Here is a 26,322-nt window from a genome sequence, read left to right on the forward strand (position 1 = left end):
GAACGTAACTATGAGAGTTTGAAATCCATGAGGCACTTGGATATCAGGAAAAACTTCTTCAAAAGAGTGGTGGTGCATTGGCACAGGCTGCCCAGGCAGGTGGGGAAGTCACCGTCCTTGGAGGTATTCAAGAACTGTGGAGATGGCAGTGAGGGACATGGTCAGTGGGCAATATAGGCAGTGGGTGGTTGGTTGGACTTGGTGATCTTAGAGGTCTTTTCCAACCTTAATGATCCTGTGATTCTATGATTTTATGACAGAATTACCCACACTATGGTTTCTGTGTCTCAGGGAAAGACAATTGTAGTCACCCTCAGGGAAATTTTAATTTCACTTTAGTAGATCGTGTAACTCTAAAATTTTCTTCACTGAAAATTTCATGTCACTAAAACTTATTGCTACTACAGCAGAATACGATCATGTAAGGTTCATAAGAATAGCTAAAGTAATTGCTTTTTTAAATTAAAGAATGATAATAGACATTTTTAGTTTGCAACATTATGCTGCGCTTGCCTAAAATTGCAGTCTGTAAGACAGTCAGTGAAGTTATTCTTGACACCTTATCTAAACTTCATGTAATTCCTCAGTGCTGTAGACATCTGCTCATTTCAGTGCTGCACAGTGCTACTTCATTAGCTGCCAGAAGATTTATGGGCATGTGGTCTGCAAAGTGCTTTGGGGGTACAGATCTTTGTGAAAGGCAGCAGCCACTTTCTGCTCCTCCTTCTGCTTAGAAGATTTCAAAACGAGCATCATGTTCAACTCTGTTCAGATTACTTTTCAAGGCAAAATATGCAAATAGCTTAGAATTAATCTGCACAGGGGATATGTACATCTTTTCTTTTAAAGATATCTGTTCACTCAGCTTGCAAACACTCCATTTCCAGCTGCCAATTCTGAAGCATTAAAATCAACAACCTTAATTATTTATTGTTCTCTGTATCTAGTAATAACCTCTAAATTGTTGGGCGTTATTTTGTGTTATTCTTTTATTCTTTTGAAGGGATATTTTTAGAGAGAACCATTAAGTTTTCATACTGTGGCATTGTCCCAGCTCAGAGAATTAATGAGGGGCTCTTAATTTAGCCATAAACAACCAACTATTTAAAAATACAGCATCTTCTGACATCCATTTGATTAACATTAGCATCCTGTCCTGGCACACTGCTCCTTTTGGCTGTGAGACATTTTCCACATCCCCCTAGAGATACGCAGGGTATCTCTACCTGCTGCTACCCAGATCTCAGCAGGGGTGGAATCGCCTCACTCTTCTTTAGCCCTTCATTTTCCCCACTATCTCTTTTTCCAGCTCTGGGACTCCGGTCTACAAATGCATCTTCAGACTTCTTTATCTTCAGCAGGAGGGGCTCAGGGACAGACCATGTCACTGGCTGCAAGGAGACCCATGTTTACTTGCAGCCAAACAGACCTGCTGGCAGCTGGCAGAGATGAAATGATTTTAACGCAGGCAAGAGCTCCAGACATCAGCATCAGACTTCCCAGTCTCAGCTGCTTTGGTCCTAGATTATCTTAAAAACATATTGCCCTAGAGTGGCTGGTTAGATTTCTACCCTAGAGGTGATAAGGGAGAAATATATCTAGAGATACACGCAGCTAAGCCTTAACACTGGGCAGTGATCATCCATCTGATGGTGCTCTGCCTTTGATCCCTACTGTAGAACTGACTCCTCTTCTGATCTCCTGCCCCACACCTTCCAAACTTGTTCTGCCAGGCTTTTGGACTCTCGAAGTTTGTTTTAAAATGGCCAGCATCTCCATCTGTACATGTAGCACATTGCTTCATATTTCCATCCTCTGATCCTTCCCAGCGTAGACCTTATACCTCCACAATGAAAGAAAACACCAAGTGAAGTCATTTCCTAGGGGGCTGCAGAACAGCTGCTCTCTTGTCTTCTGCCTTTTTTTTTTTTTTTTTTTTTTTTTTTTTTTTTGGTGGGGGGGTTGGATGGGATTTTTTGTTTAAAAATAAACTGGAGGATTTTAAGGCACTCATCAGAAGCTGCCAAATGATAGAAATAAAACATCCTCAAGTAAACTGATACCTGCATTTCCTTGCATGGATTCACTGTTCTGTGAAAGTTGTAAGACATTTTATAAGAAGCACTTCCCTGCTTCTTCGTTCTTCTACTTGATTCCAAAGGATGCCAGCTACAATTGCCACTTTTGCCAGGTGTTAAACAGAGAAAGGCAAATGTTCAGCAAAGAGACCAGAGTCCTGACCTGCACTTTACTGGTACCAACATCTCAGAGTGTAAATCCAGATTTACAACAAAGTATTTGGAAGTAGAGAATAAAGTAAATGTAGGTTTCTGGCCTAACAGCCAGGAGTTTATTCTTGGACTACAAAATAGCCGTCAGTTGGCATATTACCCTGCCAGGTCCCTACCAACTGCCCTGTGAATCTAGGGCCAAATTGTTGATTGTCACGATGAGTACATGACCCCCTTCCTGTGAGCAGGGAACATATGAGAACACCAGCTCTGTAGCTGGCTGCTGTCTTCAGTTCCTCTTCCCTTCTTTGTGAGCACAGAAATCAGACCGTAGACAGGAGACTGCTATAAAGGCAGCATATAAGAACTGCATGTCCTGTCCCTTCAGGGCTCACTTTATTCCTCTCCAGATAAATGTTGTCAACAACAGCCACATTCAGTAGAAATGACAAGTCGTGGGTCAGGAGTAGAAGAGACAAGCAAAGACCTCTCATGAGACCACTAACCTATTTTTCCATGGTAAGAAGCAGCTAGGATGAAATTTCTTGTCTTAACACCACATACTTCTAACGAAAAGTGTATTAGAATATTCATTTAATACTAGATGCAGGGACTAGGCTGAGGTATCAGGAGAATGAAGCCTCATCTGCATCCTAAACATCAATACGATCCAGTGAAACACGAAGAAAATCCTATTTCACTGCTTCTATCAGTCCTGTCACAGCCTGACCTCTGCTAGAGGTTAAAGCAGCCTTCATCTTCACAGCACTGCAGGAGGCTGCTGGAATCTTCCCGTCAGCACACCATGCTGGGGCTTGGCTGAAATATTTTAATATCAGACAGAGCATACATTTGTTCATGTCCTCTACCATCACGACCATCCTCATGTGAGCCACACCAGCCTCATCTGCTTTGACGCCGTTCTCACAAGGATATCTTCCTTCACCTAAAGGTGACACCACAGCACAATCCCTTTCTCATGATATTCCAAATCAGCTCCACCCAGTCTGCTTGGAAGTCACAACTCCGACAGCTGGGCTGGCAGATTTGTAGAGCAGGCACTCCTGCACCAAGTTACAGATACTCAGAAATAGAATAGCAAAGGTCCCCAACACCCTCCTGGTGTTGTTGGCTAACAGAATTTCCTAAAGGTGAAGAGTCAGGCAATCCTATTAACTTCAGATAATGAAGTAGCACGTTCATTCTTTCTCCATTTCTTCTTGCAACCTTCACGATGAATAAAGAAAAAAAAAAACAAAGGAAGACTTTGTAGACAAATGTTTCTCCTTAAGCTAATGGCAATATATCTTTACACCTGCTCAGTCAATTTTTTAATCAAAAGTAAAAATACCCCTTTTGATTTTTTATTCAGAATATCAAAGGCAATTTTCAAGGATCTTAGTATCAGTTAAGCATCCAGGTTGTGCTGAAAATAAATGCATGTTACTTATTGAATTACTTCTATGTACATCTTCAAAAATCTCTCATAAACCCAGAGATATATTGTCTGAAGGGGTAAATTAGCTGCATATAAGCAGAGATGCAATTTTAGTTCAGTACTTCACCAGGGCTCATTTATTCTGTTTAGAAATATGCTCATCTACATCTGGTATTTCAGCCAGTTTGGCTACAATATTACTCACTGGAAATACGCCCTGCAGATAACAGGAAACACACACAAAGCCATTTCACTATAATTGATTCTTCTGTCAAAATGATATAAAAACAAAGTAACTTCATAAATATCTGCAGAGCAAATCTAGGCTTTGTCACTAAGATCAGAGTTAGATCTCATTAATGAGTTATTGAAGATTTATGCTAATATCTATGAAAATTCAGCATCCAAAGATCAGAATATGAACGTCTCGTCAAGAACGCAGCCTGCTTATGCACAGTTGTTGCACAATATGCACGTATACACACCACAAGTTAATCCCAGGGTATCACTGTGTGTTACACACTGTTTACATAGGACAGCAAGTGCCTATATTCCACCATAAAGATGCAACATTTCAAGCACAGTAATTACATTTTGGGTATTGTGAGCTCACTCCACATCATAGCCGTACTAGGACACCTGGATATATCTTCTCCACAGTACGTGGAATGGACACTGCTGACATGGCCTGCCTCAGAAGCTGTTGCTCAAGGAGATGAAAGAAGTCCTGGAAGATTCTGTCAGCTCTTATTTTTAATTTATTTTTACTATTCTTATTATTTAGTTTTCGAAGATGAAATTTCTTCAATATGGATAAGGAATCTCCTGACTTTCCTTACAGTAGCATCTCCACTATAACCAGTAACCTAACTGAGTAACTCATTTCCAGCAGCAACAAAACAATGCAAAATTTCCTTTTTTAGGGCCAATTGTTTGTTTGTTTTGAATGGAAAGTGTTTAGAACTGACCACAACTGGGCAATAAGGTCTTTTTCTTCCATCAATGGTGCTCAGGGACATGATTTCATGGAGGGTTGCTAGAGTTTGAGTAGTATGGTTAGGTTGCAGTTGGGCTTGATTATCTTTAAGACTTTTCCGACCTGAGCAGTTCTGTGACTCTATGATTCTATTGACCATTACTTCATTTCTTGCAAAAAACTTTGGGGAGCATTTTTAAGAGAAATATCAGTCTTCTTGTCTCTACCAACATGTAAACCAGAACTTTTCAGACTTTTGGGTTTAGAGGTTTCCTACACAGTCTCCTGAAGTTCTACACCAACTTTTCCAAACTTCCATTTTAATCACAGTGTATGCCAAGTTTCCAACTTCTTCAGAGATGCAAACTCCTAAGAATGCTCAGATGGAAACAAGGCCCCCTGGAGTTGCACATATCAGCCTACAGATGGGAAGCTTTTGTATTCTCAAAGTTATTTTCTACAGGCTTGTAAAACTTAATCCTTAGATCGATGGGGTTCCATGGACCACAGCTTGAAAACCTCCAAAGTAATTCACATAAAGATTACTCTCTCCTAGCATGCAAGAACAGGTGGTGCTCTGCAGAAGAAGCAGGCTCAGTAAATTACATTCCTGCTGTAAAACAATATAGATGATACACAGAAAGAGAAAAAAAAAAAAGAAATCAGGACTGAAACTTCATTGAAAAAGCAACAGAGATCAAATTGTGCTCTTGAACAGATTTTAATGTCTTGGCCCTGCAGTTATTGCTGCAGGAAACTGAAGGGTCAGGATCTCCTCAGCACCTTCAGGACATGGAGTCCTCAGAGACGAGAAAGCTGTTTCCTTGAAAGAATATCCACATAGGAATATTCTTACACGTATGAATTCCATGCAGTGGAAACTTAGAAATGCCTAGAACTGACGTGGAAAAGAACTAAATGGGAAATAGTAGAAAGAAAAATGCTCCTCCACTAAAAATTGCAGATTTTATTTGCACAAATGTGCCGGTTTTGACCATCTATATTGCTGCTTGAAAAATGGGATTTCCAGTTTTTGTTTATAATTCTAAAATTTCAGAGTTCATGAATATTGGGGGGAAAAATGAACAAATAAACAAACAAACAAAGATTGTAAACAACACACCTGAATCAGTGAAAATCCCCATTTCTCAGAACTCAACAGCATTAATGAGGATGTCACCCTCTCAATTTTTCACAGCCCTAACGCTTTTCCACTAATTTCTCAAAGAAGTTGCATCTCTGAAGGAAAATCCCAATGGCTGGGATACAAATGACATATTTAAAAGCTCTTAGAGTTATCTTCATTCACTTTTTTTTGGAAAGCATCATTTACTCCCTTTCAAAATTAATATATGTTAATCTGTCGGTCATCTCCCATCCTGTCCTACGTTGTATCTCCTTTCCAACATTTCCCTTAATCAATATTCCCTCCAGACACAGCAAGTGCAGTTCTTTATAGAAATAAATAGGTTGCCCTCTCCCAGGAGATCTGACAGTCAAACAGCCTAACCGTCCCTTTTCATCTAAATAATTTAAGGGATCTGCATCTCTTATCAAAGGGTAATATATTAGATGCTGCCAACAAGACACCTTCATTGTTCTTCAATGTGTATTCAAAATACATTCCCTGCTTGGCAGAAATGCTCTCTTGAGAGACATGGAGACTCAAAGATCTCTCTACAGAATGGTTTCACTAAAAACAATACCAGCACAGGCTAGAAGGAACAGTTGGCAACATCTACCCCAACCTGCAGACCATCGGCAAGGGAAATTCTCTCAGAACACCCATGGCCAGTCAGTGCCTCACAGTGGAGCTCACACACAACTCACTGTCAACTTCCAAAAATCCCCATATCTTCAGATAAGTTTTAAATTATTCTCACTGATGAGCTTACATGTTTCTTTTCATCAGGAATCTATGCTTTCAGCCTTCACTCACCAAATATTACATCTGCATAGCTAGAGATGCCTTTGCGCTCAAAAATCTCTTTCCCATTTTGGCACTGAGAAAGTCACCTCTCACCTCTCTTTCCAAAAAGTTTAAACTCAAGGCAGGTTTTTCTCACTTGTACTTCTGTACATGCTGTCTTTGGAATAAAGTTTCTAAATGCTGGATATCAGAGGAAGAACAAATTCCATTTACACAGACGTTTCCCCACAGAGCCCTTCTGATGTCTTTCCCTCCTCTCCTGCCACTGTCACCCCCAGGGCACAGCCCTCTGATCCTCCATCCCTTTCTGTGGTTGTGGACAGACACCATCTCTGCACGTCTGCTGCATCAGGGGAAGCCAAGAACTGCAGCTGCTTCTGAAGCTAAACTTCACAGGCTTGTCCACTAAGAATAAGTCAAAACTTCTGACACAAGCAGCAGACTTTAGATCCAAACTTAGCAGACTGGATTGATGTCCCTGACCTCATCTTTAGAATAAGGTGCCCAGGAAGGAAAACCCATTAGGTCTGATCAGAGATGTTTTCTGTACACAGTGCTCCTAGGGAAGAAAAATGAAACCACTTCTCCTTTCAGATGCTGGTACTCAGAGTGATACCTCTTACTTAGAAAAAAAAAAAAAGACTTACAAAGCGCAGGGATATTCCTCCTGTCTCCTCATCTACCCCTTGTCTGGGTGCAGCAAGCCTGCAGTATTAGTACTGATAAAGATAAACACAAAGCATTATCCAGCCTTTTACGAACAACTGATGTGAGTGATGAGGAAGGCAGTCAGTGCCAGTAATTTCAGGAGAAACTTCAGGAGACAGCAATGGAAGGAGTTTCACAAAAAGAAAGCTTCTACGTACATCCCCATTGCAGAGACTAAAGCTCTCCTGGGCAAGGTCTTGGATACAGAGACAGGAGCACAAATCACCACACTAGATGCAACCTCCATCCTTCTCTCTGTTCGGGAGCAGCTGACAATCCTGACACAGAGACATGGCCTCTTATGAAATTAACTGTGCTTAATTGAGAGGCAGACCTTCCTCCGTGACTGGGCAATGCAAGGACTGTACAACTAATTTGAATCCGTTACTGCTAGTGAAAGAGAACTGTTGGTGTCTAAACTAATAAGGGAATTTTTCACTGGGTCATTTATGCAGTAGAAAGAATTGTAAAATAGCTGCATGACGGATAGCTGCACTGCTGGAGTTTCCTTAGTTTGTCATTGCACACAAAAGAATCTCAGCCACCATAAAATTAAATTTCTCCACATTGCAATTGTTCAGCAATGAGACAAACCAAATTTTCTGCTAATTGAATGCACCAAAGCTACTTACACATTCATAGTGAGCCACTGCTTTCAGCATCACTACATCCCAGCTCTGCAGGAGCCTCCGAATCACCGCATGGAACCCCATGGCCGCAGGCGCTGCCAGCAGCTGGTGCTGGACTGACACAGCTACTGAGTCACTCCTGTAGCCTCCAGTGTGGGCTGGAAGCTGAGGGGCAGCCATAGTGGTGGTAGGGGCTTGGGAATCATGCATGCGCTCTGGCTCTGCTCCTTCAGATGTGTTGTATGGAGATGGTGTCTCCCTGACTGCCTTGTAGAAATGGGACTGGATGGCTTAGGGCAATCCTTCTCCCCAAGCCTTGTGAGATATGTTTGTCTTGAGTTTTCTAGATCAGTATTCTCATAAAGAGCTACTGTAACACTTGGCATCTTCAATGAAATATCACTGCTCAGACCCCTTTTCATTCCAGGCTATTCTGTTTTGTTCATCAGTGAATCAGCCCTGCAGATGTGTCTCTCAAAAGCACTTAATATGACACGTATCATCTGTTCCATTACAGAAGATCTAGGAGATAATAAACAGAATAAGGAAGACATAAGAAACACAGGCAGAAATACAAACACATGGAAATTTGCATACTGATGGAGAACTGGGGGCCAGGGTCATACAGCTGCATTCTGACAATCTATTTCGTATTCACCGCTGTCAAATTTGCTACATCAGTATAAGTTTCAAGACAGTTTAATATGCCCCCTGCAGCCCCAGCTCCTGGAATTATCCTGCTTTTAAATTTCTGCCTTTCATTTTCTTACAGCTCTTTTCTCACCTCTATGGTTGCAGGGAGCTGCTTGAATCAAGCATACATTCAACTCAGAATGGCTTGAAAAAACCCTTATGATTTTAATCGACTTTTAATCTCTGAGTAATAAATTTGATATTTTGCACTTGGCCAGGCTGGATTTTATGTACTTCTGCAAATGTGGATGTATACATGTATATGTACGGGCACATATAACATCTTCAAGAAAAAAAAAATCTATCTAAAAGGGCATAGAAGAAAGAGAAAGAAAAACTAGCAACAATTTCAAGGGTGGATTTGGGAAGGCACCCATTCTGGTTCTGTATATTACATCGTTAAGAATGGAATCATTTCACAAATGTCAGGAAGTCCTAGCATCAGGGAAAATCAGGTGCAAAGAAAGCATGAGCTGTCAGAAGCAAGCAGAGCAATTCCAACTTGACTTAGTATGTGAGAAGTCAAAAAGAAAGGGTAAAAATCTGTTAGAGGCCCAAGCATGGGGTTTCTGTCCTTTTACAGCTACCTTGAGCAATACATTTGAGTGAGGCATCTACAGGCATTTAGGTGCCTAAAGCCTTCCTGGGGTCAAACTCCCAGAAAAAAAACATACTGTTGTGAATCTGCCCATATCTTCTGCACACCAAGAGCACAAGTACCAATATAACAGCATCTCTAGTTTCCCCCTTCTGTTATTGGAACCATACACTCCTTGCCAAGGAGAGGACTGAACGTATGCACAATATTACAGGGAAGCGCATCCAGATATTCTGCAGCCCACCATATCAAGGTCAGTTTCATCCTCAGTATCCAACAGTGGGTTCTGCTGGGAGCTGCGTGGGCTGCTGAAAGAGCTCTGCTCACACTGATCATGCATTAATCCACTGATTATTTTACTCACTCATGGCATTTTATTTCCACTGCATACCTTTGCTATTATCTTTTATACTTCCTGCATTTCAGGAGTATTATGGGGACCTTTTATTAACACATAGACACGGGGATGAGATTTAATCTCTCTAATTTATTATCTATTGTATTTCTAGTAAACTCTTCCTTGCAATATCTAAGCAGTACCCTGATGGTAAATCTCCACTGCTGAAAGACATTACAGAACTGCAAAGAGTTCTTTATTAAATGTTTTATTTTATTACCAAAACTCCTGAAATGTCCTTAATATATTGTTCAAGCAGTTTTCATTTGGCAGTCGAATGACTAATCCTCGCAAAGCTTTTGTCTCAGTGTTTAAACAAGTGAAATCTGCACTCCTATGCAGACACAGAACACCCTATGGTTTCCAGTGTGGAATCTCCACATTTTCACTGGTTGCTATGGAGAGGGTCACCAAGTCCCATTGGGTAGTCCATGAATTGAATTGGCCCAAAGAGAATGATGAAGAATGGCTAGGTCTGGGCAAAAGGGCTCACATTTCGGCCAAAGTCTCACATATTTCATTTTTCAGTGGTAAAAAAAGATAAAATGTCTCTTATGAGGCTTACTGAGGGCCAGATATATACGAGATGCAAACCCAGGTGTCTTAAGTGTCACTCTGCAGCTAAAGTTTGGAGACCATGATGGTCAAACCTGAGACTCCTTCACAGACAGCCTCACTGTGAGGATAGTAGCTGTTCTAAGATACCACATTTTCTGCAAGTTTTCTTGCCAGCATGCTGTCTTTGATGTTTCAGAGAGAAAGCTCATGCAGCACACTGAGTGAAAGGCTCATCTGCTGCCTCCTGGGGATCTGTGCTGTCCCTGTTCCTGTGCATCTCCTGCTAGGACTAAGCGAGAGCAAGTTGCCAGCATCATGCCCGTGAAATTCAGCAACAAGCCTGACTTCCAAGTGATGCAACAGCTTCTGAAATGTCAGAACATCCCCAGGAAATTAGCTTTGGGATGTAGAACAGATGCTGAGGCTGAACCCATGCAAGGCTGAAGCACTGAGGCTCAGGAGGAGGTCATACCCTGGAGAAACAGCCAAGACAGTTTATTCATTTACCCTAGGAAGCTCAGAGCCCACATGGGTCACTGTACCAAGCAGGACTCCCTGCTCAGGGAGTGGGAAGGAAGCCTTAATTTCTGGCTGCAACTTTTCACCCCCATCTTCCTAAGTACAGCATCTCATCTTAGATGAGAATCTAAGAGTTCATTCACCGGAGGGCCTGAGGCACACTGAGGTGTTTGCTTTTCCTCTTTCTAAGCTGTGGTCTCCCTTCCTATGCCCTCACACCCTTGGAATGCCCACTGAAGCTCCTACCAGCAAATAGCCCTGTGCACTCACAGCAGCTGTGCTGCCCTAGGACAGTGCATACCCCAGTGCAACCCAATGGGGCATGGTGGAGAGAGCACCATCCAGCCAGAGACTGAGGCAGGCACTGACCCCCATGAGGAGAGCACCCTACTGAGTGGCTTTGCAGTGCCCTCCTCTGTGTGGAAAAACCTGTTTCCTGAACAGCATCATTTGCAACCCAAACACAGCATCTGTGTGCTCTCTTCTCTCCCCACCAGATAAGCCTTGCTTTAAACAGCTTTGAAAAGAGAAAAAAGGGCTGGGCACGTCCAAGGCTACAGCATTATTGCAGCACTGTGAAAGACACAGTGGAAGACACAGTGGAAGGTGGCTGTTTAAATTTCTCAGACAGACAGATATTGATAGGTAGCAGACAGACGGACAGATTCCCTCAGGGAACAGACAGTGAATTTCATTTTCTTCCAGCACTGCCTGCTGCAGAATGGGGATGATACTGCAGTATGTGAGCCAAGTTCCTTTTGCTGTAATGGACCTTGCACAGAGCAGACTCTCGTATATAGATCTTTATATACCAAACAAGGGAAGGAAAAAAGGGGCCAACTTACAGCTTTTGTCTTCAAAATCTGTAAAAAAAAAAAGAAAATTAAAAAAAAAAAAAAATCTAACAGGAAAAAGAAGGCTGCCCCTCTTTTTGCTGTGCCAGGAGATGCTTCGATCTGAACAACCCCTCCAGATACTTTGTGGGTTTGCACACACATTGCATTCCCTGTCACTGAAGCACAGGCACTCATTGAGAGAAAGTTGATGAGTGCTGAGCAGCGCACAGAGCCACAGCTCATGGCACAGCAAGGAGACATCCCTGAAAGGGGACACCTCCACCCCAGCTCCTCTTCTCTGCGAGAGGATCCACATTCCATGCTGGTACTCTCAGCTGGGGACTGCTGATGAGAAGCCCCCATCACATTCAGCCAGCTGCAATCAAGGTGAGATGTGAAAGGCACGGGGGAGAGGAGGTTGGCTTGAGCCACCCTAGGGGCTGCAAGGCCCTCTAAAATGATGCTGCCGGTTTGAAAATGAGTTTAGAGGTTTTAAATGGTAAATTTCAGTCTAAGTAAGCTGCTTTTGCTCTCTCAGAAATAATGTGTGTACATATACATAAATATTTCCAGGCTGCAGCCAAACCCATCCATCCCCATCCTGGAGCTCCCCATTAGCTCCAATATCCTGGCACACAGCCTAAGACCTTTCAAGTGGTGCATTTGGGGATGATCAGTTGTTTTACTGTAAGAAAAATAACTCCCTGAGTTGGGGGAGACAACTCTGCAGTGAAGATAAACACAATCCTCCTCTGCCTGCATTTCAGCTTCAGGTCACTTCCAAAATTAAACAGAACACAGGAAGGAGAGGTATTCCTAATCAGTACAAAGGTTCCTGGTCTGGAGAGCACATCATTCCCATTGTGGCCAGCCAGACTGTCCTGTCGATGCCCTGTCTTCTCATGCAACAGTCCCTAAAATGCTACAGTTGCTTGCTCTTGTATTTTGTGCTGCTATGATTCCAACCATCCGTGCCTCACCTCAACCTGAGACCCAAAACACTCCCTTACTGCAGCCCTGCAATGCCTCTGACTGCCCTGAGGGCTGCATGCAAACCTGAGTCCCAGCGCTTATGACCAGGTGAACAGCAGCTCTTGACTCTCAGAGCATTCCCTGCCATTTAAAAGAAAAGAAAAAAAGAAAAAAAAAAAAGTAAAAAAAGGGAGAGCGCTATCCTTGATGTAAACAATTAACTCCTTCAGCTCTGAGAAGCATTTCAATGTTAAACTGAAATCTAGAAATGCAAATGCAGTGTGTAATGCTGAAGGTGAGACATGAGAGGGTACAGAGCAAGAGAATTAGCAAGGATCTCCACCTACACTCTTTTGCAACCTGTTCCAAGCATGTCACTTCTGATTCATTCCTCTCCTCTTTGAAAGAGGCTCAGCCCTCATTTCAAACCCCACAATTTAGGCACACTGCAGAATTCAAAATCTCATCCTTTTGCCCTGACCAGTCGGGCAATGGCAGCTCTCACTCATGATAGACTCACTCAAAATCAGGTTGGACCGGAGTCTGAGCACCTGATGAAGCTGTAGGTGTCCCTGTTTACTGCAGGGAGCTGGACCAAATGGCCTAAAGGCCATTTGGAAGGGTCCTTTCCAACTCCAAGGGCTCCATGATGCTAAGTGCACTCTGCTCTGTAGACACGTTTCAGGTAGTCCTAGGGAGGCAGACTTAGCTGGGAGGTATCTGGTGAGCTTCCACTGCAATCCACTCCATTCCAGTGATGGCTTACAGAGAGCACAGTGTAATTACCAATGGGTAAATTGTTCCTTAGAGATCAGCGTCAACTACTAATGGGAGGGACTGCTCCATTTTGCACCAGAGTTGAGTACTCCATTTGCAAGTCCCACGAGCAGAACAGACCCTACTTTCCACAACTGCACCCAAATTCTCATAGTCACCTACTGGCAAGAACCCAGCATTAACCTCTAAAGCAAGAGAAAGTCCATAGCTACTCAGAGATATTTGTTTTTCTCTTACCACATCACCTGAGCTTTTGCACCAACTTTTTCAAGGGGAAGAAAAATGACAACGTTAAAGAAATGAGAAACTCTGTAGGCAGAAAATGAGGCTGAAGAGCAAATTAAAAAGTGCCAGCAAGAGGTCACCTGGAAGCACAAAGGAGAGACTGTAGCTATTGCCATGGTTGTTCTGCAGACTGTTTTATGCTGACCTCAGGTTAGGCCTGCCCACTACTGTGTGTAGAATGCTGGAAATAAAAAGGGGTCTGAATGAGGTAGATATACGTGTATGGCCCCTGATTATTGATCTTGAAGAAACTCTGACATTCAATGGGAACAAAACTGCATTTTGTGAGCAGCAGAGACTCCTAAGGTTGGGAGTACCTCCATCCTCCCTGCAGTTCTCAGTCTCACAAAAATGACAGAGGATATTGGAAGACTGCAAATAAAATCCTCCACAATACATCCATATCCAGCCCATTTTACCAATCAAATTATGGGAGCTGCTTCCCATTTTCACACACAGCATCTATTTTCACAAAGGGAACAGAGGGCATTAGCTGAAGTTGCAAATACTCCCTGACTTCTAGAGGGTGTTTCTCTTAAAGTTTCCTTTCTCGGTATGAAAGAACATCTTTTAACTTGCAAGTTGTAGTCATTTGTCTTTATGATGCCAGCTGCTGACCACAGGGAAAAGGTCACTGCTAATACCAGTGACAGCATCCCAGCAGAGCTTCCTCTTAGCATTTTTCCTCCTTCATTCCTTCCTTCAACAGAAGGTCAGACATCATCTCTCCTCCAGGGAGGAGAGACTGCTAACATTTCCTCTTTCCATTAGGAACAGTTAATGGAAATGGCAGTAAATCACCCTTCATATTCTCTCATACAGACAGAGAGCAAAGACCATCCGCTTGCCTGGATCTCCATGAAAAGCCATAAGACAAGGGATAGAAGCTTTCTTCTTCACACAAACATAAATTTTGAATCCACAGCATGACTAAATGTCATGGCACAAGCCGCTTTCACTGAAGCTTAGAGGAGATGCTGTTGAAGTCTTTGTGTGGCAGAGAAGGACAGGGCAGAGAGAAGTTGCAGTAACTCTGGATGCCCATATCATTCCCCACTCAGGAGTCTTCCATCACAGCCTCTGCTCTGGGTGCCCCACACTGGGGAAGTGGAGCTGTATCCCAGCACTGGGTCTTCCCTCTGTTACATCTTTATTCATTACTAGCAATGTCATATCAACATCTAATCCTCCCACAGATACTAAAAAGAATTTACAGTCTCAATGTGAAGTGCAACGTACAAGAAGCAAAACCCAAGTGGAAGGGTTGGCTGAGATGATGGGCTACTGCTTGAGACTACACTGCTAGTAAGCCCTAGGAGACACAACCACTTCCCAGGCTTGCAAAGCTTACCGTGTCTTCTGGAATTGGACCAATACGTAGGGAATAAGGCTGGGGTTGGGCCTGAACAGCCCCTACCTGTGCAAGGAGGTGCAGAATAGCATCATTCCACACGGGGAAACATGGTGCAATACAATAGGAAAGGACTAAAATGTGTCATACCCATCCCTTGCTTGCCTTTCCCAAACACATTCTGAATTCAGCAAGCAATAAAGAAGACAAATACAGTCATATGGTGAAATGATGGGAACGTGCAAAACTTTGAAAGTCTGACAAACAGTGGTGGTGGTGGTAATACAGTGAGGTGCCAATCGTGGTGCTGAGCTAACAAATTTCCTTATCTCAGACACTAATATAAAGCAACCACATAGTAGCAATACAACATGCAACCCTACATCACTGTTCATTGTGTTTTAAAGCAAAGCTGACGCTTATTCTTGTATTTCATTACTTCATTTTTGTTACTATAAGACATTTCATTTACAAGGTATGTGGCACAAATAAGATCCACGCAGATTTAAATGAAAGCATATTTAAATAGGTTATGTTTAAATAGTGCCTAAGTAGCTGACAGGTTATCCTTAACATGTTTGAATAGGCTATTTATTTTTTTCCAAGTTTAGTACTTAAACCGTCTGCTTGGCAGCCATAGAACAACTGTCTCCAAGGCAATAGGACTCAGACAGAAGGCAGCAAAATTGCCTTTTCCATTGCTTGTGCAGTGATGAAAACAGCACACTGAATTTTGACACATACATCGGCCACTCGGTCACATCAGGGACACTGTCTGCCCTAACATGCTTTATTTCTTTTCTATTCAGCAAGCAATTTGGAAAGTCAGCTTCTGGCCAAGCGTATCAGTTAGTCCCACAGCCACAGTGCTGATGCCTCCTCATGTCCCTGATGCAATGCAGTTTGCTCAAGCATTACCTGAATGCTTGGCTTCATCACTACTGAGGTACATCTAGGGATGCAGAGCAAGAAGTGTAAGCACTGTTTCTGCTTTTCTAATTAAAACATCTTTCTCTAGTGAAAAAAACTGTTCTGCAAGGCACCTGCAGGCAGTCTTCATTTGGAAAGAGTAGACTTAAGTATTGAAAAGCATCTAGGATCCGTAAGTGTCTCACTATGCATTATCCCTACAACTTTCAGCTCACTGGGAAGGGTCACACACCAAAGGAACCTCTGTTTTTACCAGAGGTGCTTTCATACTTATCAATTACACCTATCTACCAGCACACTGAAAAACGTGGGGCTTAAGAAAGCAAAATGAGTTTCTAAGCAACACCAGGAGGTGAATAGCGAATATAGCTTTAAAGAGATGGAGTGTTTGTAGGCTGAAAGTCATAAGTGATCACTGACTAACCACAAACAAAACATATGGATTTCTTTCCTCTCACTTTCCTGACCCTTCTCAGAAATGTAGGAGACAGAACCATCCCTTGAAGAGTAAACAAGGATGGGGAAGACAAATATAGAGCTGCTTTTCAGGAATATTGAAATTAAAGGCTGTTGGGCATTGGTACATACTCAGGTACACTCAAAAGAAGGGTGTTGTTGGAAAATAAAAAGGCTGAGGAAGATGTAGGAAGCAGGGTATTTTGACTTAGCAACTAAAGATGGAGATTTCCTATGAAATTTCTTCCTTGTTTCTCTTAAGACATCAAGGCATGCTCTGTTGCTTTTACTTCTGTGAAGCTTTGAGGGTTTCTGAGATTCCTTTGAGGACTTCCACTAAAATAATGAGACAAGAAATCCTTCAACCTACCTAAACTCATCCATTGCAGGCTCTAAGCTACCATGTCCCTTTGATCCCATCTCACTGCGAGAGAGGGTGGATTTGAAAGACAATATAACAGTGTTTAAAAAAAAAAAAAAAAAAAAAAAAAAAAAAAAAGCCCTGAATTTCTTTTCTCTGAGGCCAATTCACTTTGTGCTACATTTTCTCTGAAATAGCCTCTAAAACTGCAGATAAGAGCCTGGGCTTCATGCTTCACTCAGGGAATTCTGTTTTTATAGATACCTTATAAATACTTCACTTATTTTAAAACCTGTGAAAGACACTGAGGAGACACAACCTGCCGCAGCCCTTGTAAGGAAAATACAATTAATAAATCAAATATCTCCATGGTCTGAAACAAGAGCTCCATGGCACCTTGGTCACGCAGGGGGCTGGCAAGGAACCAGACCCCAGCTCAGCTCTGGCCAAGCAATTCCCCTTCCCAGACCTTGGTTTTATCTGCTTAATTCTGATTATTATGAATCTCCATTTCAAGGAGATACCCAAGCAGAAAATCTATAGAAGGCTTTGTCAACCTCTGCGATTGATGGATCTTCACATATGGTAAGCATCCCTCCCTGCAGAATCTGGCTCCGTAGCTTTTCTTTGCCTTTGGCCATCATCCTTGGGATCACAATTCCTGTCCTTGCTTGCTGGCTTCAGTTAATCTTTCTCTCCAGGATTTGCCTTCCCTCCTCTCTCATGTAACAGGCTTGGAATAAAAGCTACGATTCAGCCTGAAGACCTCTCCAAAGCAAAAGACTGAAAGTGCTGACCTTTGGCTAAGGTTTCCAGCCCTCAGGACCCCCAAGGGGGGGGCTGTCAGATGTCACCCCTTTCCTCCTGCTCCCTCCTCCAGCCTTGTTACCCGTTACATCATGAAAAGTCACCACAGGTGGTGATGCTGTGACCACCCGGATACAGGAGGTGATGCCTTGCAACAAGACCACAGCGCTTTGTTTGCTTCATCGCTCCCAGCCTGCAGCACCTTAGAAATATTGCTTGCAGAGCTGCCCTTGGAAGGTGAATCAGGCAAAGCTGCTGGTTGCCGGTACCTGCGGTCAGACCTCTCCCTCAGCCTAAGTCATTAGACAGTTTAAGAGCTATTGAACACTGGGGCAGGTTTTGGCAGGATTACTGCTGCTCAGGCCATAATCTCCCTCCCTCTCATTTGTTCTCATTTGCTCTGGAGAGCAGTGTTCATGACAACTCCATGGCAGCCCCATCCTTCAAAGGCCAGTGGCCAGATAAACAAACTGGCCTACCAGGTGTTTCAGCATCAGGTCTCAGCCAAGAAAGAGCACTGGGTCCTTGTAACAGGCAGTATAATGCTCAGGATGGGGTAAAACCACCTCCTCCCTGCCAGGTTACAACTGCTGGGAGTAGCGGCTACGCCAGGGGTAAGCCTAGATGTCGAGGACCAGCATCCCTGAGAGGAAAGATGCAGCAGGGCAAGCACAAGGGGAATGCAGCCATTGCAGAGAAAGGGAATAAAGATAAGAAGGTTCATTTTCAGGGAAAATTCTCTCTTTAAGTTCAGCTCTAGGATCAAATTCAAGCAAGGAAAGAGGAAGCAGACAACCAGAGAGCCGCTGGGAAAGCATATCTAAGCATGCTCAGTTTATTCTAGCTACAAGTTCTGCCATTATGATGCGAGGTTTCCTGTGACTGCTGCCACCACCCCCATCTGCTGTGATCTAAACTACAGAAACCTCCTCGAGTGGGTGTGAGCAACAGCTGAGGAAAGGCTCTGTCTGTGCAGCCATCACACTGTGTTCAAGCTTGATGCTGCGGGATTCCTCCCTCCCTTCCCTGGTTGGGCTATTTGTGGCAGTCCTAATTAAGTAGTGCAGAAATGAGATATTACGATTTTGCAGTATAACCTGTGCTTGATTATCAAATGAATTTGGCCTTTGTATTAAGTTAACCAAAGTGCTATAAATTCCTAGAAGAAGCAGCAGCCATTTTTACAATGAAGCAAGAGCATTCAGAGGAATTTGTCCCAGATTAATTAGATTTCAAAAGTAGGTTTAAATGAGCTTTAAATCTCTAATCTGCCAGAGAAACCCAATATTTCATCCCTGCGCCACGTGACAATAAATAACCTTAATGCCTACTCCCCCACACATAGCTCCCATCTTCCCAGGGCCGGGCGAGTGGTGTATTTATGTTATTGATTGGAACAAGAGCTTAGGCTGCCACTCAGTTTAAAGGATCTACCTGTGAGCAATCAATCCCGCTCAGGTCCATCTCCCAGCCAGAGTCCCCAGCAGCTGCACATCCCTGCGGGGAGAGCCGCAGACCTTCAGCACAGCAATGCAGATTTGGGCTCCTGGCCAGACCACGCTGTTATTCTGCCCATAATGATTTAGGCACAGGGGAGCTCTGCATGATCTTCATCACTCACAAAGGGGAAAATGATGATATGAACAAAGGCTTGCTCCTTCCCTTCAGAAAACTCCTCCAGGCAGGCATAGCTCAGCTCACAGGTACATCCCCAAGCAGAGCTGCAGCCCTGACCTTCCAGACACGTCTCAGAAGTGGGATTTTGATGGGGTGGGGAATACCTCTGAGCAAAACCATTACACTCTCATTTCGTTATCTAACAGTCTCTAGCAGTGCAGCAACAGTATAAAGAGGTTGGGGGCTGATTTAATTTGCCAGAGATTTTCATCTAGGTAGCTGCAAGAACAGGGCTATGATTTCTATTATGTGACGCAGCAGCTCCTCAGCCCCAGCTCTGGGACAGCCCTTGCCCATAAAAAAAACAACGAGGCACTCGTTTACATCAGTTGCACTTTTGTTTCAGAAAGAAAATAAATTCACTAATATAGCAGGACAAATCCCCCCTGACACATACATAGAAACAGCTGCTGGGAGAAAAATAGAAAAGGGAAACTGTACAGTATTATGAAGGAGCAGCAAATACTTCTGCGTACTGCTAGCAAGCCAAATCATGTCATTTGGCCTAAACTGCTCATATTGTAGGTAAACACAGCACTTTGGCTGATACCACAATTCTGACCTTCAAGAAGACTCACGTGTATGTGTGCACAAACGTGCATCGTTGGGACCTAATTCTGACCTAATTCTGCAGTTACATCCACTGCATTTCATTGCTGGTTTGTGTGGCACCCACAAAGACAAAACCCAGCTGATTCCTGCTCTGAACCTGAGGAGAGCAGCCTGCCTGTCATAACTGGCTTGCCTGGGAAGCCACTGGGCTGATCTGGGATTGGGTGAGATGTCCTTGGTCCTCAGGCTCTGACCCCCACAGGGAGAGGGGTGCTCAGTGCCATGCCCTCCTCATCACCAGCTCTCAAATCCTCTTCTGGACCAGCATCAAGAAACAGGCTAGGACTGCAGCAGAGGGAATTCATAAACTGCTCCTAACGTCCAATCAAGCAAAATGTACAGAGAAACATTAGAATTGTACATTCATAAGGAATCAGGATTTTACAAGGATCTTCCAAGAGCAGTTTAGAAAAGCATCTGTCACAGCTACAGCAAGGTGAGTCTATCCTGGCTTTAAGCAGGAAGAAAGACACAGATTCATGGCCTTTCCAACCCAATTTTCTACAACCACTGTGATTTTTCTTGTTAGTGCTTGCTTTACTGAAATGGAGCAGTTTCTCATCTTTCTTGAACATATTTTTCCAAAGACAGAGCAAAAGAAAAAAAGGCATTTTAATTGCAGTCTTCCCCATTCACCTCTTTTCCATCTCCCACAAAAGAGAAAAACAGTCAAGTCATCTCTTCCTAGCCACACTCTCCCAAGAGGTTTTTGCAGCGAGGAAAGAAACAAATCCATTAAAAAAGCAATATTGCTTTTCTTATTGGAATGAAAATAACTAAAAAAGCTCTTTTCCCCACTGAAAAATAAAGAGGGGAAGGAAGGTGCAGGAGACAGGCTTTATGGCAGTGAGTTCATCGCAACTCCAGGGCTTTGGAGAAGGGCATGAGCTGTGTGCCCAATAAATCAGAACAGCGCTGTAGGTTGGTGGAAGTTTTGCCATACAGCAGACTCCCATGACCTGCTGAAATTCTGATGGGCACATGGAATAAAAGTAATTTCCCTCCCAGGTAAATTAAGCTCAGGTATTGGTAAAGGCTGCAGAATTGGCTTTAAAAAAATAATAATAATAAAAATAAAAATAAAAAATCTCTTGAGTAGCAGCTTCAAATGTTTTATTCAGACATTTTACATTTATGCTATAGCTTGCAACAATCTAGGGGCCTTAATAACGTTGTTTTGTTTTATTATTCCAAGAGGGTTGCCAAATCAAAACAGGGGACCAGATTTTCCTAAAACAACCTGAGAGCTGAGGTTTTCTTTGGGATCACATTGAATTAATTCTGAAATGTAATCATGCAAACTCTTTGCAAGCATTGACTTTGTGTCTCTATTTTGCTGCTGGTCAAAAAGAATGGACTGAAACCTTTATAGACACACATACACACAAAGTAATTGCATGTTGGTTTCTTTTTCTGGTTGATTCCACATAAAATCCCTTTGCAAATAGTGATCTGCAAGTCCTAGCAGGAGCTGAAAGCACTAATTGACGCAAGCTGAATTATAGCAGAAAAGCTGGACTGGAACCATTACTACACAGAAGTGTGTCTGCCATCCTCTTAAGATACATCCAGCCAAATTAAGGTGTCCAGAAGGTGCTAAAAACTCATATGCAAGTGCAGTGCACAGCCATCGATCACATTTTCTAGGCTAGCCAGAGGTTTGGGCTGGAACATTTTTCTCCTCCCACCCATAGTTTTGATGGCTAGCAAAGCTGTTAGATTTCACCTGATCTTTTCATTGCTTGGCAAAGCCTAGAAAGCAAGCCCAGAAATGAAGGAAAATCAATTACAAAATAGAATCTGTTCTGGTTTCAAGGTGCCATTGGTGCAAGTGCTGAACAGACTCGCTCACAGGTAGCCCTTTGGAGTGCAGGCTGGATCTCACAGCAGCTCAAAGCAGAGCAGTGAGGAATTCTAGGGACCACAGCACACTAATTGCTGCTGTTTCCCTCTCATCATTTTCTAATGAAGACCACAGGAAATGCTGCTACTTAAGAAATAAGTTATTAAGAGACACAACCCTGAGAAATTTGGACGTTCTCCTGAGGACTTGGCTGTTGTGGCTGCCCAAGATAAATGACATCTGCAGAAAAACAGAGAGAACGGAGTCCCCACAACAGCACTAGAGCAGATTTATTCACAAGAACTGAATAATCAGTCTGATAGAGTAAATTTTGTTATGAGCTACTGAATCACAAGGAAGAGTCTGAAATACTATGGGAGGAAGGGACAGGCAGCTGCTGACTTACAGCTGGCTAACAATGTGTACCTTTCTCAGGCTATGCTTCTTCTGTTTGCAACTGTCTCAAGAGGTTTTAAATTCAACTTTTTTTTTTTTTTTTTTTTTACCCTTTTCACTGTAGACATGTTCTCAGCAACGAATTATTTGTAGTTATCAAGGCAAAAATTAAAAAGCACCAGCAAAGCTTGCCTAACATCTTAACGTATTCCACATCTCTTCCAAACTCATATTATCACTCTGAGCAGAACAGCATAATCAATCCTCCTACATCATTTTCAGTGCTGTAAGAAGCAGCCTTTCCATTTGCTTTTCATAGTTGAGATGTCATACACTTGCAATCCACCAGAAAGATCTTAAAACAGGAAAATGCTTTTTGTTCCTTAATCCCAGCACTCATCTTTCGTCATAAAAACAGCATCAACAAGACCCTGCAAAGTCATTACCTCCACGTGCTCTCAAATACTCAGTACCCAAGACTCTATTTTCTGAAAATGGCACTGAATTCAGTGAGCTTGTTCCCACGAGTAAGGACAAATTGGTGAGTTTACTTGAATGGCAGTTCCATGTACTCATATCTTCATCCTGAGCTAGCTGTCAAAGATAGCTGAAATGGTTCCAGTCTAAGTAGATTAGGTTTCTTCTATTCTGAAGAAAGACAGCTAAGGAAAATAAAATATCCATAAAATCAGGAGTGGCGTGGAGAAGGGGAACAAGTGATGACTGAACACACACACTCTCAAAACAAGAAAGGGGTTTGGATTAAGCTACCATAAAAAAACAGCTTCAAAACAATCTAAAGGAGGAGATTCCTCATAAGTGTGTACTGCAGCAAGGGAAAACCTTGTCCAGGATGTTGAGGATGACAGAGACAGATTAAAACCAGAAACATTTCATTAATGAAAAATGTACAAAGAGCTGCTAAAAAGAAAAACACTGCCTTCATTTTATGAAAGCACTGAAGCACACACTGCTTGAAGAACGTTTGGAGTACTAACACTACCCTTGCCCCTACGCTGCTGTAAATGAGACACTGGGCTTGATTATTCTTATATTCTTACAAATGCCTTTGGACAAGACAAAAGATCAGTGGGAGAAATAGGGGGTATTGTTACTGAACGCTTACAGTATTCTGATAAATAAGGAAGAGGAAGAAGTACTCACCTGCAAAAACTTCACAATGTCCTTTCCAAAATGCAGTCATGCTTCTTGTTCCAGCAATTACTTCAATGTTGCAGCATGGACACCTCATTATACTTTGGAGTGAAACTTGCTCTGAAATGTTATTATACCATACAGCACTCTCATTCTTTGTGTCCTCAAACAAACCTGCTGACCTGAGTGAAAGCACACATTTCTGCTCCTTTGAACTCATTCAGCTTATAAATGAGGTGCTTTACCCTCTCATGTGTCATCAGAATAACCGGCTGATAGTCACCTATCTGAGGAACGCCTTCCTGAAGGCATCAAGAGTTGCATGAGGAGTTTGTGCTCAGCCTGCAAGAATTTTCTTGGTAAAGAGAACACAGGAGAAGGAGCAGACATAGAATGGTTCTCAGGAATACCTCATAGTAATAATAACCTACTACATTGCCCTTATGGAAATGGGTATTTTTAGTAAAGTGTCACGCATCACTAATAGCTTGTTTGTTTATGGAAAGCCCTCAGCGATCAAATGAACATACATTCAAACACAATTGCATGTACAAACCCTGTTGGAACTACAGTAGGTATGCTGCTACTGCTCCTACCACAACCAGCATCCACAGGATGAGTCCTCCCATCCCTCACTACACAGCCCCACTCAATACTGGGCAACTACAGGTTGCTTCCTACATATACAGAGTCAAAAAAAAATATATATATATATAGAGAGAGAGAGAGTGAGAGAGAGAGAGAGAGAGAAGTTTAAAAAAAAAAAAACTGGCTTTTGGGAACAAAAATTAAGAGAGATTTCCCAGTTTCTTACAGTGGAAAGGATCTGTTCAGTGCATCTGGGCAACAAGACAAAGCTCTGATCCATTATTTCTGCAAGATATGGGAAAAGGAAAAAGGTGAAATAATCCACAAAACTTCAAATAACAATAATTTCCTGGGGGTACTGAGGGATTTGGAGGGCTTAATGCAGACGTAAGGTATCCAGATAATGCTTCATTTCTAGCCACATCTGCACAACATGTGATGTCCCCATTTCTCTCAAAGTTCTCTCAGCTCCACATGTGCTGATCTACAAATTTACTCCTAGAAAAACATTTCATTCATCACTAAGCTGTGATTCCCTCTTGGTTGACGCAGCACCTGTTCAACTCTTCAGTGCTTCAGGATGCAACAGTCAAGAGAACTGCACCAGGACAAAACAGAGCCCTCCAGGGATACTTTGGCTCTAACTCTCACCAACACCCGTATCAGTTTGGTCCTAAATAACACGAGTACCTGTGCAAAGACAGTGCAATTCATCCAGGTGCAGTTTGGTCAGCATACAGCAACAATCCGTTTTCCTTGCTGGGAGCAATGATCTTGACCAGGCTGCAAAGCTGAGACAAACTCAGCATCACACCTGCTGTCAACAACAGCCTGCAGACAGAGCTATCAAGAGATGACCATAACACAGGTACTGAGCCTCCATGCTCCTTTCTTGGGTGGGTTTGTAATGCAGAAGGCAGCCCGAGATCCAGAGCAAGTCTAAGCATTTACGTGCCTGTATCAGTGGACTCCAGATCTGAGTAATTCACAGCCAACTTCCAACTCACACAGCACTGAGCTTCTGCAAATCTGAAAAATTAAACTAATGGAACAAAGTGCATAGGCAGACATTACGGAACATAAATTACCAGGATTGCTATAGCAACAACACAGAGTGAGTGATAGCTTTGAGGCCATGACAACATATGCATTTTATAGGAGCAGCTAATTGTTTGACTCTGCTCACTGACACCACAACATATTTTTTGCTAAATACCTTGGTATTTGAATTTTACTGCCTCCAGCCACTAGTAACATATTTTGCATTTGTGCTTTGCATAAAGCCCCAGTAATGTTTCTAGTTAAAGTTCCCAAACATACATTCAATTTATATTTAATGAGACAGTGTGAGTTAAGTAAATGAGAGCTAATTAATTAAAGCATATGTATAGTGGGCTGTGAGGATTAATTAGTTAATGTTTGCAGAGTGCTTTGAAAAATGTAAAGCACCGTATAAACATGAACAGTACTTTGGGAGAATGAAGGAGGGTGAGGAGATGAAGAAATACAGCATATCCTATCTAACCTTTAACAAACACCTGTTTAATATCATGCGTGATTTGTCATCAGGCATAACAAGAAGGCAATCATACATTAGTTAAAAACTAATTTAATTTTAACAAATGTAACAGCTGATAAACAGACCAGATTCTCCAGTTATGTCTCTCTGGGACAGACCCTCATGTAACAAACCAGGGGGCACCAGGACAGTGAAACATTTGGGGCTGTATTCAAGGAACTCTCAGTTAGGTTTCCCATAGCCTGGGGGCTGCAGCACATTCATTCTGGCATCCCCAGCGCCCTCCCAACTGGGTGCAGAACCAGTGTTAGTGCCCCGAGTAGCTCAGCATCACATCAGCTCCCAGTCTCTGCCTGCCCTTGCTCTTCCACCTGGTGTTAACCAGCCTGCATTTGTCCCCAAAAGAAAAAGACTGAAAGACAATCCTATAGCTATCTGAACTAACAGAGCACTTGTCACCTACTCCATTTTCAGCCAGTTTCCCAACAGAGATGAAATGTTATCAGTGACAGGCCAAGTAGCAGGGTATGGATAGTTCCCATGGCTGCCAGCAGGACATCAGTTCCAGCAGTCAGCAGCTGCAGCCCACAAGTGTTCCCTGTGGAGCTCCATTGCCAGCATTCAAAATCCTGAACCACAAAAGGCGCTCAGGCACCTACTTACAGCTGAAGTCAGCGGGGACTTCCCAGCTCTAACCATTAAAATTCACCACAGAAGGGAACAGTCTCTATGATCAGGCTCAGAGTTGCCAGGATCCACCTGGAAATCCCAGATAGAGAACAGTACAGCCCTGAAAGTTTTTGGTCGCTTACTTATAAACTCTCACACAACACAGCTTCAAGGCTGAAGCCCACTTACACTTAAATTCCCCCTCCATGACTGCTACCTGTCTCCTGAAGAGAGACAACTTTTTGCACTCCCCTTTGGTAAGACTCTGGCTCTGCCATAGGCACAGCACCTCACCACTCTGCACCACAACTGCTTTTGCAGCTTGCCTGGATGCATTTCTGCCCCTGGATTACATGGGCTACAAAAGCAGAAAGCCCAACAGCCAGGTGCTCAGATTCACGTGGCAAAACA

This window comes from Meleagris gallopavo, chromosome 11, assembly GCF_905368555.1.
Source record: "Meleagris gallopavo chromosome 11, MGAL_WU_HG_1.1, whole genome shotgun sequence".
In the NCBI taxonomy this organism is placed as follows: domain Eukaryota; kingdom Metazoa; phylum Chordata; class Aves; order Galliformes; family Phasianidae; genus Meleagris; species Meleagris gallopavo.